Below are 18,292 nucleotides of genomic sequence, written 5' to 3' on the forward strand. Positions count from 1 at the left end.
CCAGTTAGAGCTTCCCCCCTTGTCTGGCTCCTTCTGACCTGGAGCCTGAATAGTGCTGCTAGTGAGCAGGGAAATATTTTTTCCCTCCTCCTGGTGCAGGATTTGTGGGGGAGGGGAGGGGGGGGGCAGCTTTTCTTGTAGAGCTGAGGCTGTATCACTGCCCATGTGCAGCCCCATCTGCCCTTGTGGGCAAGGGGAGCAGCAGGGTCCTGCCTGCCCAGCTGGTCCCATACAGGCAGCAACAGGTTTGTGTTGAATTTCCCCATCTTTGTGGCTTAAATCAGAACCTTAAGGCTGGCAGAGTGCCCTGCTCCACGATACGACAGGCTAATCATTTACAGGGGAATGCAAAGGAAGAGAAGTGTGTTTTTAATCTTTAGAAATGTACTGAGATAAGCCAGGAGACAGACGTATCTTTTGTATTACAAGAAAGGCAGGGGAGGGAAATGCACACCAAGGAACATAGCTGTACTGTCCTTGGCCTTTTCTTCAGCCTTTGTCTTTCTTTCTGTATCCTGTGCTGTTGAATTAATGGGATATGAACTCTGAATACTTAAGTGATCTATTCATTTTAATTATCTTCCTAATAGCTTCTGGACAGTGATAGAACATCATGTTGGGGGCTACGCTGTTTACCAGCAGCACACTGGGGAGATTGCTGGTGTTCAGGGTCCTGAGCAGTTCCCAGGACGAGGGAGTTTTGGGCAGGTTGCACCACCAGAAGATGTAAATGAGAGGGGTGGCAGAACACTGCTGCATGTTTTTGAGGCTGACAGTGCCTCCTCCTCTTGGGAAGTTCCATTTCCCCAGCATGGGTGGGATATCTGCTCTGCCTGGGGCTGAGCAGCCCTGGTGCAAGCTCAGCTTTTCCTGCAGGATGCTCTCAGTGCAGGAATTCCCTGGGAGCTGCTGGGGCTCCTGGGTGAGGTTGCTGCAGCCCCTGCCACCATGCCAGAGAGGAATCACCTCCCTCTGCATCCTCTGAGCCACCGACCAGGGAAGAGTTCCCACCAGATGGGCCTGTCTGGATTCTGATGGCATCCTCAGCAGGAAGCATACGGTGGGAGGTGAGGAACCCAGCAAGGCAACTCATTTTTTGCTGCAGAGGAATAAAGCTGTGAATGGGAGAGGAGTTGGGGAGCTCTACCAGCAGCCAAGGCTAGGGGCAGAGAAATTCACACCATTCCAGCTTCCTGAAGCTGTGAAAGATGTGATAGATGAATCACTTTTGCAGCAACCTTCCCCGCCACCGGATTCGCTGGGATGCTGAGCTGTGCTGCACGCATCTTGAGGAGAAGATGGAAGGGATGTTCTCTAAATCAAGGGAGAGTCTGACGCACAGACACGTTTTCAGGGGGGTAATTTACATATGCATTCCCTTTCTAAAAATATCAGTCACAGTATTGCCACTATTTTTTGAGTGCAAGGCTCTCTAGGCTGCTAGGTGGGTAGAACGGGGAATCTGCACTTGCACAGATCCAAATACCAAAGGTCTCTTGGGGCTGCAGCATGGGATGCCTTGTGCTTTGCTCAGGAGGCAGAGCTTAGAGACAGCTAAACCCTGGCGTGGGGGGAAAAAAGGGTATATTCAGCCTGACAATGGCCCAGGATGTCATCCATGGATAGTATCCTGACCATGGCCAGTGGAACCTGGTCTTTGCCTGTTCCTTTTCTGCAGTGTGTCCAAGTGGCAGGCAGTGAGCTCCTCTGGGAGGAGCAAAAAAATATGGAGCAACATTTCATTTCCTTGGGCAATGACTAAGAGAGCTGGTAAGGAACAGTGTGTTACACAACATGGTGACTTCCCTGGAGGCTGGAGTGAATTCCCTTTAACAGCAACAGGAGTGCATCTGGGTCTGCACTCAGCTCAAACCAGTTTGTAAATGCTGGAGTTTCATCTTGGTGGGATTTATCACCTGGGATTTATGTTGACCTTTGCTTTGGGCCTGTTAGGGACCGGTGAGAAAAAAATAAGGGAGTAGGGAAAGGTACAAACTGGCCATTAATGAATGTTAGATGGAAATAAAAGAGGTATTGCTATCACTGGAGGGGTAAGGTTATGAAACAGGTGTGCAGCAAGTGTGTCTGAGTGTACATGTGGAGCCTGGGCAGTTTTATGATGATAAATTTATGGAGGGGATTATGCAGCCCAGACTTGTGTGTGAGCAGAGATCCATCTCTACAGACCCTCTACTGAGAATTTTGCAGAGCAAGAGCTACACCAATACACAAACAATCCTTGCTCTGAAGATGTGGCCCAGCACACCTCTGGCTCCAGGTTCCAGTGGCTGAGCTGAACCAGGGCAGATGCTTTCCAGCAGTACCATGGCAGCCTCCTCAAAATGGGCCCATAGAGCTCTAATGGGAAGAGGGGATAACACGCAGAGCTGCAGCTGAAACCATGGGCAAAATTTGTAGTTTGGTTTTTTTTTCTCTTTTCTCTGTTGGGTTTGTTAGTACACCCAGGAAGTCCCATTAACACCTACTCACTCCAGTAATACACATCATTTTGCACCTTATTGTTTCTTCTATGAAAACTTGTACTGAGGAAAAAGTCTTGTGCTTCTTTGAAATGGTCTGCCAGGAAAAAAACCATCACCTCAAACAAACAAGCAAACAAGCACACAATCCCTGAGATTGATTTGTAGCACTTTTCTCCCCCACCTTATCTGTTCAGAAATGTTTTGGCAAGCTGTAAAAAATCAGAGCCCTTTGCTCTCTAACACAGTCTATTTCCTACAGAGCTATGTTGAAGGCTCTGGGTGGGTGTCTGGGCTCTGCCAAGGAGCTGAACAGTTCCCATCTGAGGGATGCTCATCCAGAAGGGCTCATCCAGTCAGAGCTGACCATGAAGATTACAGGGTGAAGGAGGGGAGAGAGATTCCACAGCAAATGTGACACAACCGGGTGACAACCTGCCTGCTCCTTCATACCCAGTGTTTTTCTAAGTGTTGCTGGTTTTCTGCATCCCGTTAAGCTTTTTGATTTGTTTCCATCTGTTCGATATAGATCACTTCTGCAGTTTACTTAAAACACAAATACCCTTTATGAATCTCCACAGATGGTTTTCAAAGACTTATAGAAAGACAAAGATAAGATCAAGAAAATCTTGAGTGTTCGCCTCGGGGGAAAAAAAAATGGGACAGTCGCTTTGCCTTGCAGCTGCAAGCCACGTCAAATCAGACACTTTGATATGTTTCATTTTCTGTCTGAAGTCGACATCTGAAAGGCAGCCTGGCTTATTTCAGTCAATCTGCAATTTTTTGTTAGTTGGGGCTTTTTCTCAGCATCTAAAAAAGATGCTCATTTGCATCCCAGAACAAAGACAGCACTTTTCCCCCTCTGTGTTCAGTGTGTTTCCGCCAAATCCTAATCACACCACAAAGTCTGTGTGTGTGTGTGTGTGTGTCTGTCTGTCTGTCTGTCTATCTGTGTGTGTGTGTGTGTGCGTGTGTGTGTATGTGTGTGTGTGTGTGTGTGTGCAGGGAGGGGGCTGTTTCTGAGAGGCCCCAGCTGAGGTGTGGTTGGTTTCGTGTGGACACAGGAGTCTTGGTGGTTGACGCAGGACCCTCCGTGTGGGTTTGGTTGTGCAGAGGGTGTTGGGAGGCTGTGGTACAGCTGCTGATGCCAGGGACTTGGGGCTGGTGGTTGTCTCCACACCAGGTCCCCTGGGCTGGGATTTGAAGAGCAGTGACAAGGTGCAGAAAAAGACAGGAGAATCGTGCTCTGCTTGGAAAAGTTTTGTCTGCTCTTTGCATTAGCTTCTCCCTGAGGCCAAGACTGTGGCTGGTGTAAATGACATTAACTCTGTAGGAGATTCTAAACTCTCTCTGTGTTGTGCCTTGCTTGCCTATTCAAAAAACACCCAATCATTTCCCAGAGAAACCACATGAAGCAGGGGAACTGCTCAACTTCTGCTGCTCTGCATCTGCTTTAGGCTCCTTGCTCGGGAATGAGAGGGGACTCAGGCTTGGCTTTTCCTTTTAGCCCTGTTGGGCTTATCCTGAAGGCACTGGAGATCAAAAGGTCTCACTGCCTGGGCTTTAATGGACACTGATTTCGGGCTCTTGAATATTCGCCTCAGGCAGAATCAAAATCTTTGCAGAAATTTGAGTATTTGCATTGCAGATAGGGAACAGGCAAAGAAGGGAACACATCCACCTTAAATATACAGCATTAGTAAGAGCTGACTGAAAAAAACCCCCAAAGCACCAACTTGTAGGAGTCATGCACGTTAGCACTGGGCTTTGTGTGCAAAGACAAGGTGTGTACTGTTTGTCCAATTAAAAAGATAAAACCCATAGACCACAGTCAGCGAAATGAGCTGTGAAATGAGTGATGAATCTCTGAACAGGCAGGTGCATGCACAAAAGCATATGCAAAATATTCTACTTATCTAAAGACAGGTTTATTGCCCGGTCATCAATTTTCACTGAGGTTGCTTGGGAAATTCGGGGCCTGCACTCTCAGCTAAACTGTAAAAGGTGCAGCATCCCCTGTTCTTCTGCCTTTTGGAGTGGGAATGGTGATGGAGAGGAGGTAAGAGGGAAGTGGATAACCTGGGGTTTGTCCAGGCTGACTGGGGGCACCATCCTGGCATCAGTTGCAGTGCTCAGTCTAGGGCTGGTCCAGTGGTGGCTTTGTGGGTCCTCCCACAAGTGGGGTCTGTGCAGGGAGAAGAACATCCAGCCCTGAGAGGAGAGGATGTGAAATAATTGCCTTGGATGAGCCTGGTTCCCAGACATAAGGAGCTCACTTAGGGAGGGATGGATGAGTACAGCTCATTGGTCTGGACCCAAGAAGTGAGATTTCAGAGTGAATTGTGTAAAAAAATAAATAAATAAATAAATATATATATATATATAAATAATAATAATAAATTCCTAACCTATCCTGGTCCAACCTGCTTTCTGTGAAGGTGAGTGCTTGTAACTAACAGCCAGAGAGTTGAAGTTTGGGAACATGGTATTGGACTTGGATTTGGGGCACCTGTGGTCTCCTCAAGTTTTGTCAGTGTTTTTCTGTGGGGAGCTGCTTACCCACAGGTTTGTTTTTTTTTTTTTTGTCTGGGGCCATCTCCAGCAAAGGCTGCATGAGCAAGAGGAGGCATGAGCAGAAGTACTAATTTAAAACTTGGTGTGATGGAAATGCCAGCAAGTTCTATAAATAAGAGCACATGCACGATGTTACTTGATGCAATGGTTTTAAAAAATCATTTGTTAGGAAGTGGAAAGACAAGAATGTTGTTTGCAGTCTTGCACACTGAATTTGCAAATGAGGAAGGCTTCCTCTTTCTAGCTTTCTTTGTAAGTCAAAGAGTGTATCCTTCCTGCAAGAGTTTTACAGCCATATAAATGAAGCCTTTTCTGATGCACACGTGTGTCTTTGGGATTTAGGATTTGCCTCTAACAGATAATTTGATAGTTTGCATTAGAAGTCTGTGTTTCTAGAGATTAAAGTATCTCCTAGGCTCAGCTGTGAGACTTTAACAGTAGACAACTTTGGGTTCATTACTCAGCATTTACACCTGAAAATTTTCATCATATTAGATTATTTTGCATCAGGGTAGTGATTTCCAACCAAATAACTGTTGGAAAATTTCAGACTGCTTGAACTGGGCATGTAATCCACGATGAATAAGCTCATCTGATGAAACTTTGCAAGAAATAGCTATGGCTTGATCATTAGCAGCTGAATTTGCTGCTCCTGATCTCAAGGCATAGAGACACACACTTTTTAACTGAGAGGTTCAGGAAATCCAGAGTTCATAAAACAAACACATCTGGTGGCTGTGCTTGTGATGAATTTCCCACTCCAGCCCAGCTCTCTGACATTTGTCTCCAAAGAACATTAATTTCAAAAGCAAGGATGAGAGCATGGCTGAGAGAAATTGGTTATCAAATTAGACTGATTACATTTTTTTTTTTTTTAAACACCCATTCCGTGAAATTTCCTTTTCTTAGTCTCCAGAGAGCCTCATACTAAAGCTTTAGATCTAAGCCTTGCCAAACCTCCACATTTTTTAGCATTCTGGTCCATTTCTGGCCCATTTAGTCCAGTTTAAAGGGCACTGTGGTTACCTCCTAATGCGAGGCAGCAGAGAGCTGCTGGAGGCAAGAATGTTTCTGAAACAGGGAGAAGGAAAAGGTTGTAAAGAAAGTGGGATAATCAGCCTAGTTGACATTTCAGTCTTTATGTCCTTTGCCTTCCTGAACAAAGTTTTATCACAGGACAAAGAGAGAGAAAAGGACCTATGGGCACTGCCTGTATTGCTTTTTAACTGATGCAGATCAAACAGGAGTTTTATGAAGTAGATGAGTGTGTGCCCATGGCATGATTGCAGCAGATGTCTCTAGATCCTGACATGATAGAAAAGAGAGGAAATACAAGTTATTCATTACCAAGTCAATACAAACATTAAATTGCTGCATTAAATTGCTGTCAAGAAGTGTTACCATTGCACTGTAAAGGATCTTGTGGCATTCACCTCCCTGCCCCATCACCTCAAGGTCATGGCTGCTCCTGCACTAAAGCACTTGGGCAGTGAGGTCTGGCTTCTCTTTTTCCAACATAGTTTTAATGCTTCATAAAGTAACTTTCTGAGAACTGAGGAAAGGATGGAGAAGAGAGAAGACACAAGGGACCGAGCATGATGTGGCCCTGTGGTGACATCAAATCCTGGAAATGTTTAATCTGTGAACTCTCACTGATGTAGCACACATCCATAGGTACATTAATAGAACTGACCTTGTACTTTCAGTGCTTGTATTTCTTAATGATATACATATTTTCTTATTTATTTTATCCATAGTCAAAAGAGGCTCTGCTTCTGGTAGGTCAGAACTGCCATTAAAATAAGAAAATGGAAAGCTTTGACTTTATTCTTGACTTTGCATGTACTTGCCTGTAGCCATGTTCTCTTCTGCATTCTTTGAGAGGGTTTTCTGCCATTGCTATTGCTCCTTTTTGATGAAGCTGAGTTATGACCAGAGCTGCAAAATACTGTGTGGTGCTCATAATGTGGGGCTGGGATTCTCATAATGAATTTAATGAGTTTAAATGCATGGCTTGCAGTTCTCCATCTCTCACCAGCTGCGGTGGTGGCCACTGACTCTGTGTCCTTTGCCTTGGAGGGTCACATCATCTTGTCTCTGGTTGTCTCCAGCTCTTGGTTTGCCATGGTTAAGGTGCTGCTGGCTGAAAGAGAAAATATGATAGCAGGTACCATGCAGATTTGGCTACAGGTAAGCAGAGCACAGATTCAGGCCTCTGTTTGCAGGATGGAGATGACCTTGTATGGTGGAGAAGATATTTCTGTTCTCAGGAAAGACAAATGAAGGGAAGGACAGGAAAGACTGGGAAGCAGGCAAAAGATTTGGCTTCAGTAAGAGGTGATGGCAAGACAGTTTGTGAGCTGAGGTTTTTTTTTTCTGCCTGTGTATTCCTGACCTTTGCTACAGGGGATTGAACAGTGCAGTCATCAGTTCATCCCTCCACATGCAAGAATGTGGTTTTCAAAATCCATCCTCTGGGGAGTCCTCACAGCAGCGTTTGAAAAAAATCCCTTGTGCATAAAGTAATCAGGTTTTTCCACTCACCTTTTAAAAAATGCCTCAGGAGGGGGGTGTGAGCATCATGATAACACATCTCTGCTGGGGTCACTCTCATTTTTGATATAGGAAAGCACTTGCTCACCTGGTAAAGAGAGAGGCTCTTTACCTCCCTCTACCAGGCTGTGGGAAATTAAAAAAAGACATGAATCTGACTCCCACTGCTGTAAAGAAATGAGAATAGAGATTCTATTTCTATGAATAAGAAACTGATCAACTGAAAAAAAGTCCTTGGGATACATGTTCACTGTGTCTGCAAAATGGGGAATGTGTGGCACGTGTATTTATTTTTAAGAACGTAATAAAGTACCTAGAAAGAAATGTTTTTAAATGTTCCAACAATCCACCAACTGTTTGCAATTTTCCTCAACTACTAGAAGTAAAATGCCAGTTGTATAGATGCTGCTGTAAGGAATCAGCTCCTTCAAATGTCCTTCTGCATCCTGGTCCTTCTGCTGGCTTATTCAACAGCAATCTTCAGCCAAGAAAACTTTACTTGAAAGATCATTTCCCTGTCTGTTACTGCACACCTGAATAACCTTTCACAGTACAAGCAGTTTCCTCTCCCAGGGGTGAGCTCAGGCACTATTCCCTGTGCTCAGATTTTCCTGGAATTTCAGCACTACCCTAAGTTCCTGGGTGAATTGTTGCAGGTCACTTGATATCCATCTTGGAAATGTTTTGGTGAGGCACAGCTGGCTGAAAGACTGCGATTTTCAAAGAATTAACTTCAGATGACTCAGTGGAAGAGCTCAGCCTCCCTGTTTGGTCACATTGCCTCCAGCAGTTTGTCTTATTGCAAACCCTCAAAAAAATTCTCATCCCTGGGAGAAACACCTCCATCAGGATAAACAATGACTGAGCCTCATCCCATCCCTATAAAGCAAGGCTCTGCTTGCTTGCAGCTGGGGATCAAGGTTGACCTGGCCCCAGGAGCCCCCATCCCCAATCTGGGAGCCCCCATCCTGCCTGGGAGCCCAGCTGGGTGCTGTGGGTGAAGGTAGCCAGGGGGTGAGACAGGGCCTGAGGGAGCTGGGCAGGGCCCCAGTGCTGCTCCAGCAGTTTTTCTGGTTGGAAACCTCCTGGTCATATTATATTTTATTTTATTGACTTAATATAACCTCCTGGTTGTGTAAGATGTGGGCTCCAGCACTGTTACGAAACAAGAGCAGAGAGAGGTTTTGTTCCAGAAGGTGGCTGGAATTACCAAACCCTCCTTGCTATTCTGCCAAAATTTTTTGGGGGGAAGGCTGCAGGCTGGGGGCAGAGATGCTGCTCATAGGGACCTTTCTCTCTGCTGGGTCACTTTGCCAGCCCATTGACCTGAGGAGTTCTGCCCACTGTGATGGGCAAACTGCTCTTGGGTTTTGATGCCTCAGGTCTCTGCCACAACCCTGGTTCTGCACATGCACTGCTGGGTTTCTATCCTAAATCTTCTCATGTGAATAAGCAAGATGAAAATAGTTGAACGTGAGCATTCCTCAGCTCAACAAATGTTTTTTTTCCCCTTGTCTGACTCAGAGAGAGGAAACAAATTGTCAGAGCTTCAGCTCTGGAGGATGTAAAACTGGTATTGTACTCTCTAAAACAAGTGGTGCAAACTAGAGCCATGTATAATGCTGAGTGGGCAACTCTGCAGCTAAAGTGCAATAGATTATCTCAAGCTCAGGAGTCGAGGACCATCAGTCATGTGGTTTCCAAGAAACTAAAAGATATAATCTGAGAAATGATCTGCAGAGAAAAACTCAGTGGCTACATCAGAAAAAAAAAGTACATTTAAATTGGGATCTGTTAAATAACACGGCCTGAACATCACACTTATAAAATGCACTTTTTTCTTTTTTTTTTCCCTAGGTAAACAAACCCCTGTTGCTTATTTAAATTCCTGTCCTGCCTCCAAAGTTATTTCCTTTGAAGGATAATGAATGAGAAACAAGGAAAGCCCAGGTTGTAAGTGGCTGTCTTACAGGCTCCCTGGGGGTCTAGGGCTGTTTAGGAGCTCCCCTCTCTGCCCAGACAGACTCTTCAGCACAGCAGAAGAAAAGCTTTTTACCTAACAATTAATTTGTGTGACAAGATGTGGTGGAAAGAAAAAAGCAGCAGAAGAGAGGAGCTTCCTTTGTTGCTTGGTTTTGTTTTTTTTTTTTTTGTGCACCTGACAGCTCTCCTGGCTTTCTTCTGGATCTCATGCAAGAAATTGGCAGAGTCTTAGTACTGTGGTTAATTTTAAATGCAACAAGATCGTGCTCTGGTACCTGACACATCTCTGAGAGCAGCATCGTGACACTGTTGACACTGAATGTTCACTAATGGCATCTGCTGCCAAACTCAGATGTAAAATGAGTGGGATAACAACAGCAGCATTTAAAAAACTTCATTCAAGGGAGCATTTAAAATTTTATCAGGTCTAACTGGCGTGGTAGATTTGTCAGTGTGGAGAATATCCAGTTTCCATTGCTCACTCACAAGCAAGCCAAGTACAACTCTATCCCCTGGGGCAGGGAAAGGCAGGGGGGCAGCAGCCTGGCACAGGGGCAAAGAGGGAAACATCTGGCTGGGCTGCCTCAGGGGGCCTGGTGGCCTCATCCAGAAACCCAGCTCCTCTTTGGTTTGTTCTTCTGAGCTAAAGCTTAGGCACTGGGTTATTAATTGTCTCTAAACAGTCATACAGATATTTTAGAATTTATTGCTTTAGCTTTTCAAGTCAATAAAATAAAATATAATAACATAAAATTAAAACCCAAGTTCTATAAATAAATACGGGTGAGTTACTCATTAACTAATGATCTGTTTGTGAGGATGGAAGCAGTAAAAAATGACTTTTCTGTGCTATTGCTTTGAGCATTTCTAAGTGTGGATGCACTTATATCAGTTTAGATGTTCTCCACAAACACAGCTACACTGTAAACATTTAATACAAATAAAACTTAATTCACAGTTTTCCTAACAAGCTACTTTCCTAAAAAGTACTCCTATTTAAATATCTATATTAAAAAAAATTGATGGGTTAAAAAAGACATTGAGTTTTGACACTGGATGTCATTCACTTAAGACAGCAGGACTAGGTAGGAGCTGGGGTCCTATTTTTGGAGATGGTGAGAACAGAATCAGAGGGAAAGAGGGTTTGTACCTGTGTTTAAAATCCTTCTCCATTCCAGAAGGGATCTGTGGTAGAAGTAATCACCACGTTTTGTGTCCTGATGGGTTTCCAGTATCTCTATATAAATGGCATTTGAAATTTAAACTTTCTAAATGTTGAAATTTTTATAGGGGGGAAGGTTATGGTTTTTAATTTTTCAAGTGGTTCTACTAACAGAAATAGGATTTGCAGGGTTTCAATTACTCTTCTGGGGCCAAAGGATTACAAAGGAGAAGGAAAATCTTTTATTCCCTCTGTACAACAGCAGTGGAAATCCTGACTGGGGCTCTGCTGCAAAGCCTCAATTCAGTGATGATGATAATAAGTTCCTCTAGTTGTTAAGTATGGCTAATAAAGTTGAAAAACACCTTTTGAAAAATGATTAGGTAGATAATAAAGTATGCCAACTTGAAAATATGCATTCTTCATGTGATGACTGGAGATAGTTTATCACTTTATGAATGACATATCCATTTATAAATATTTATTCTTTCCAGAGGTACTGATAAATCTTTTGAGCCTATAAGCCCATTGATACATACACAGTAATATCATTTGTCTTTCCAATGCATTTTATTTATTATTGACTAATTGCCTGCCAGATTGTAAATATGATAGGGGTGGCATTGTGCTTTGATTAACTGTATGTTAAAGTACCCAGAGGAATTTAGATCTAGCTCTGAGCGAAGACATCCAAGGCAATAAATTGTATATTTTGAAATCAGCTATGCAGTACAGAGCTGCAGCTCTAGTTAAACAAGCTGAGCAGAGGCATTTTCCAGAGCAGTTTATTTTGATTAATGGGTTCCCAAAAGCCTCTTGCTGCTGTTTACAATGGATTTGCTGTAATATTTACAATAAACTGGGGTTAGTCAAGAGAGTTTTAATGTACTTCAGCAGGTTACTTGCACTTCACAAACCTGGGGCAAGAAGTTATGGTGCAAAGTCAAACCCACAAATGCTTTTGTCCTTCTCTTTTTGGCACCCACGTGGTTATTTTCTTCTCCCTCCCCCTTTGGCTCCCCTCTCAGTTGTTTTCTTAACCAAATGTTTAGAACTGGCTTAACACATCTCCAACCATCTACGTGATGACTGGAGATAATTTATCACATTAGAGCTGACACCCCATTTATAAATATTTATTCTCCTTGGTGGCACTGATAAATGGGCTGAGCAGCAGGGCCACTGGGGGAGCCTTGAGGCATCACTCCCCTTCCCCTCATCCTCCCTAAGCCACCATGTCTGGCCCTGGTGTCCTCCTGGGCAGGCTGGGGACACAGTGAGGGCACCACCAGCTCTTGATTAACTCCATCCAAATACTTTGAGTCAGGACCTTGTTAAACCATCTGTTCTCTAACAACCCAGGCAATGAAATTCAACCTTTTCCAGAGCACAAAAGCTGGGGCAGCAGGAGGTTTGCATCTCGGTGGCTCTTGACACCCACCACCAGCACAAGCTTGCTCACATTGTCATTTTTTGCATCTTGGAAGCATAAAGGCCAAATGTTAGTGTCCTGCCCAAAGGAAAAAATCCTCTGTGGAAGCTGCTTGCCTGAAATAGGGCACAAGATGGATGATGTCTTAGCTGAGGGCTGGATTTGGCCCTGCCTCTGCTTGCCCAGCACTCCCAGCCCCTCAGCTTGCTCCCTTCTGCTTAAAAATTGAACTAGTTTGTCAGCCCATATTTATACACCATGTAATTTGAGAGGAATTCTATTGTAATTAGCACCCACTAATCACTGTCAGTAATGTTAGTTAGCTAATTGTACCTTGGGCATTAAGAAACAAAGCAAAGCCAAGCCTAGTACATAATTTTCTTGTATAGATGAAAGAGTAAAATGTGGGTGTTCTCCACTGGGATGTGGACAGGGAGATGGTGACATGTGCTGTCATCTGAGGCCTCTGGAAACATCTTCCTTGAGGACTTTTTGGGACCTTCAGAGGTCTCCTAACCTGAACTTGGGGGTTAGGTTTGGGGTGGTGTTTTGGAAGTAGGCAGCAGGAAGGTGGACTTTGCAGGATTGGTGCCCAAAATCCCCAGGACTGGAGAGCTCCAGGGGCAAAACTGAAAACAGGAGCAAGGGGCAGATACTGTCCTGATGGATGGGTTTGGAATTTCCAAATAGGAGAAACAATCTTGTTCAGATTTAAAAAAAAAAATGCTTAGTTCTTTACACTTAGAGAAAAACCGAGTGCCACAGCCAGAGCTGCAGCAGCCCTTCCTCCATGGGTGCAGGATAATCTAGCTATCTTTGATTTCCATTATACTTTCCAGTGGATCTGAGATGTAATTAATTAATTGATTTTTGCTGCCAGTCCCCTAATTAACACTAAATAAAAATTCATGCCAGGGTTAATAGCTTTAAAGGTTGGAGGCAGGAGATTCTGCTGCTCAAGTCTGTTGTCCGTTCTGCAGTGCATTTGGGTTATATTCCCTGTCATGCTTTTAATTCCTAATCAATTGAAACTTAATTTCTTTCTTAAACCAAAAGGGAGCCAGAAATGGGTTACTGTTAGACAACTGGTTGTGTTTCATGGCCTTTACACGACTGATATCATAGCACAGTTGTCATACCACTGAGTAAATTGAGATACCTCATCCTGGGGTAACACAATCCCCCAAACCAGTGAGATTTGTACTGTGGACAGACCTAAACCTTGTGCTCCTGATACCTGCTGAAAATGCTGTCTTTGCTCTTTATTGTACCAGACAATTACCATGTGGATCCATTATGTAGTAGTTGTACAACGCTTCGAGGATATGAAGTGCTAAGTAATATTATGTGCAGCCTACTGGAAGTTTACTAACAAAAGGTCAGGTTGTTTCTGTCCATTATCTCTTACTAGACAATAAATGGCAACAGACTAGACAGAATTATTGAAAATACTGCTTTATGTGTTGGTAAAATGAATTATCTGAACAATCTCCCTCCCACATGGGAGTAGGAATGTTGAAATGCCTCTGAGACCTGACTGAGCCTGGGAAAGGTGGCCAGCCCCTGTACTGCTAATTAGAGCTGCTGGCTTTTGATAAGCCAATAAAGCTTTGAAAATGTTCCCATAAAAAAAAAATAATTGTCTAGTTGTCTTAAAAAAGGAAAGAAAAATAGGAAAGGGATTCTCTTTCTGACTGCTGCTTTCCCTTTCATGTCCCTCTGACTTTTTGGCTTAACATCCTCTCTTCCTTGCTGGTATGTAGGAGAATTGCTGAAGCTCCTTCTAAAGCATCTCAAGAAGATACAGAGAAATAACATCAGAAGCATTGGAATGGGGCTCTATTGGACAAAAAAAGAGGTTGGATAAAGACCTCCGCAAAATGGCCGTGTGACATTGACTTTATTATTTTCCATCAGAGAAAAATTTAATATTTGAGATGGGATTGAAGCAGTTCAGGTGTGAGTGAGAACACCCAAGATAAATATCCTGTAATTCTAATTGTTTTCCACTGTGTTTGGGCAAACACACAGGAGTGTTTGTGCTCCAAGGGGTTTTGTGTTCTCCTAGTTGTTGTCAAGAGTGTTCTTCTCCTGAAATGAGGAAGTATTCATCTTCACACATTCTCTTCCATTTTCCACTGCCTTGTGCTCTCACTTGCACTTTTGCCACTGCAGTGTCAGCAGCCAAGCTGCAATTGTGGTGAATCTCAGAGCCCTGCAGCTGCCTGGGCTCAACATGGTACTGAGCAAGGGGGAAGTCAAGCTAAAAATCCCTGTTCTGTTCCCTTCTTTGCATCTGTTTCAGAATATTTGCAGTACTGAGCAGCCTAGAAAGAGAAAGGTGCAAGAAACCTCATTTCAAGTAAATGAATAATAAATGAAAAATAGTCCATCCCTTACAGGCTTTGAAACACTATGGGTTTTTTAAGCTACAGTGTGGTATAAATTGTGAGGTGTTTGCATGCTGTATCTCAGTTGGGATTGCTATAGCTAATCCCCAAACATTCAACTATGATTGTAGCTCTCTCTCTCTTTTTTTTTTTTTTTTTTTTTTTTTTTTTTTTTTTTTTTTGTTTTGTTTTGGTTTGGTTTGGTTTGGTTTGGTTTTTTTTGGGTTTTTTTGTTTTGTTGTTGTTGTTGTTGTTATCAGCTTCATTCTTTGCTCTATCTAGAGTATCAATTCCATACTTTTACTTTAGTGGTCTGCTGCTCATTTGCTTCTCTGTGCAAATGCTGGGCTTGGGATCCTGTGCCAGCCTTTAGCCTTGGCCATCCTAATGCATAATGCAGATGATAAAAGGCAGTGTAACAGAAAAGAGGTCCCAGGGAGAATACAAACCATGACAAAATAAGAAGGAGGCAGATGGTTAGGTATTAAACTGCAGCAATAAAATAACATCTGGCAGAATCTCACACACACGCACTGATGCCCATCTGAAGAGTGCACTGATTTAAGTAATATGTTTCTCATTTTGGTGCAATTAACACCAAAATTTGCATAGCAAAAAAGTGGCAGAACATACGGAAGCTTCTTTGGAAAAAACGCAACCCAAATCTAAGTCTTCTCTACAAGGAGCTTGGCCAGGACAGACACTGATGGCTTTCTCTACTGTGGTATAAAGCAATTAATGAATCATAACCTTCCTGCTGGCCAGAGAAGCCTTTCTGCTCCTTGCATGCAGCCTGGCAGATGTACTTGTTTGCAGGGCTGGAAATGAAAAGATAAAAGGGGAGTAACATTTGACCAAGTGGAACAGAGCTCCACCCCATGCCATAGAGAGAAGGATATTGTGCAGAACAGGTCCATCCCTAGAGCCCTGTGCAGGCAAATCTGACTGCATGAGATCCTCTCCCAAATTCCCCCTTGTGTGAGCAAGGGAAAGAGAAACCTCGGGGCTGGCTTTTTCAAAGGAAGTTGGAGAGAAGATGAAATCCCCACCTGATGTAAGAACCACACAGCAGCACCAAATCCCCTGCAGTCAGTTAGGTTGTGGCTTTCGCAAGCCCTGACCTGCCCACAAACCAAGCCTGGGGCCTGAGGGGGCTGATGAAAGAAAGTTTAATTTGTGTTGCTGAGCGAAGAGGTGTGCTGGGAAAATTGCTGCTGGGAGCACTGGGGAGCTGCTGGGTGGCCCAGACAGAGCGGGGCATTGATGCAGGGCTGGTGAAGCTGTGTTGTCCCCAGGAGGGGACCACTAGCAGGGGATGCTGCTGCTCCATGGTGGACCCTGCAGGCCCCTTCAGCACCATGAACTTGGAATAAAATCAATTTTGTTTTGCAACTCCTAGAGAAATAGGGTTTTGAAAAAGAAAAGAGGCATGGGAAGAGCTTTGCCTCCAGGCACCTGCTAGTCCCTAGGAGTACAGCAGGGAGGTCACTGGCAAACAGTTGTCCTCAGCTCTGCCATGGGGAAAAGTTCTGCCAAATAGCCAGAAAAGTCTGACCAGCTGGATGTCCTGTCCATTGAATTGTCTTGGTATAAGTGTCCTTTGGGGTGTGGGCCCAACCTGTTCCACTGCCCTTTGCCCCGAATCCAGGCTGGCTGAGCAGCCTGCAGTGCTCCAGGAAAAGGAAAATGTATTTCTTCCTGTTTTGCTGCATTCAGTGAAAGGCCTGATCTTGCTTCTTTTGAAAATGGTGACAATAGACCCATTGATTTCCTTAGAAGAAAGGAGTGAGAACATATCTAAAGTTCTTCTTTCAACAAAATGGAATAAAATGGTCTTTCAACACACCTTTATTCCATTTCTTTCTGCTTTTTGTGCAGGGGTTATCTTCTGGAAGCCTGCATAGCCCCATGCACAGGCAGACCCAGGGGCTGACATGAGCCCCTGAATGCCATCGTATTGTGAGTGTGAATGCAGTGATTTACTCCCATCAAGTACAGTGCTTAGGTCATGTGGTATCTACCTTCTTATGACTATCTTTACAAGTAGAAATAATAAGGATGCTTTTCTGGGGTGTGTTTTTCTTAGAGCACTAGCAGATCTAGGACACTGACAGAAAGAACTGAGGGGTAGCTGAAAGGCAGGATGATATTTATGGGTGAGAAGGGTTATTTGTATTAACAAGAATGTGAGCTACCACAGCATTTCTGATGAATCGCAAGAGGAAGAATTTTGCAGTTTTAGGGGCCACAATGCATGCAGCAATCTTTTTGCAGCAGTTAATTGTCTTAAAATCTGATTTCCAAAGGCTGCAGCCTCAATTTGGTTTGCTCTTTGCTGGAGATCCCCTGGGAGTGGGAGCTTCAGTCTCCACTAAATCAGGAGAGTAACACAGACTGTGGACTCAGTCTCCAGCACTATGGGACTCTTGTTTGCCTCCTCAGTGGGCTTTGGATGGAGCCTTTGTCTCTAAAAAGGATGTTATAAGAATACCATAATGTAATACAATATAATAATACGATTTTTATTTCTAAGGAAATATCACATTTAAGGCAGTGCTGTTGCCAGTCCCAGGGGCTGAATGCCTGATCTGCAACCTGCTTGCTCCAAACTGCAGTTCTCCAGGGATATGGCAATTTTGATCTGCCTGAACCAATACCCACAGTTCAGATATCATGGTCCTGGGTACTCCCAAATCCACATCACTGCAGGAGCACATCCCCTGAGCAGGAGCCAGCATCCTTCCCAGAACAGTTCCATCCCCATCTGTACAAGCACATCTCTGACCCAGGGACCCTGGAGTCAATGAGCTCTTTTGGCTGCAAAATCTCCCACTGAGCACATAACCTTTACTTTTGCTGGGTTGCTGCTAGGTTCAAGCACTCCACTTGAGTGCAAAATAGGGCTCTGATTGTGGCTAAGGAGTGGGCGGTGGGGTTGAGTGGGGAAAGATTTGCAGGAAAATTGCCTGTTCCAGCTAGTTTGACTTTGTTCCTGCGTTTCCCTGGGTTACTTTCTGAAGATGGCTTAATTTCACATGTGATGCTTGTATTTTGCTTATATGTCTTCTCTTCAGCCTCCCCCAATGATATCCTAGTGCCTGCCTTCTCGACAGTAATAATAATAATAATAATAGCTGCAATATATTTAATAGCTACCCACTGCCAGCCTCTTAGCCTGCTCCACAGATTCCCTGAGGTAGCAGATGCATAATGCATTTCCTAGCTAGAAATCAGCCCTCCCTAGGATCTGCTTGCTTGGAAAAAACTCCTTCCTGGCAAGCTCCCCAGCTGTGAGGATAAGCAGGGTGTGCAGGGGCACTAGGAGAGGTGGTTTCCTTTCTCTTTGCAGGTGTGAAGCACGAGTCTTGGAGCTGTATCATCTGTTCCAGATGAAGCAGAGCCAAAATTACCTGTCCTTCCTGCAGGACATAACATCCTGACCCCAGCCATCCAAGCCAGTGAGGAGTGGAGGTGCAGGGATGGAGCTGGGTGATCCAAGGGAGATCTTGGTATAGGAAACAGGAAAATACAGAAACCTGTAGCCAGAAGGAACCTAAATTGAGAAAATCTGTTAAATCTTCCTATGGTGAACTCAAGACATGTAACCCAAGCTGACCAAAAATTCTTGGAGTGGCCAACCTGAGCACTCAAAGGCTCCAATCTGCCTTCTTCAGCTTCCCTCTCTATCCTTAAAAAAATGTTGGATGTGAGGGCCGTG

The 18,292-nt window shown here is 44.1% G+C and overlaps 1 long non-coding RNA gene across 4 annotated transcripts in view; it reads left to right on the forward strand.

Moving 5' to 3' along the window:
• The window catches only part of LOC139805166 (uncharacterized), a 53,958-nt gene that overhangs the window by 19,052 nt on the left and 16,614 nt on the right, over positions 1–18,292 (forward strand). The gene's annotated exons all lie outside the window — the stretch shown is intronic.

Source organism: Heliangelus exortis, chromosome 19 (assembly GCF_036169615.1).
Source record: "Heliangelus exortis chromosome 19, bHelExo1.hap1, whole genome shotgun sequence".
Classification (NCBI taxonomy): domain Eukaryota; kingdom Metazoa; phylum Chordata; class Aves; order Apodiformes; family Trochilidae; genus Heliangelus; species Heliangelus exortis.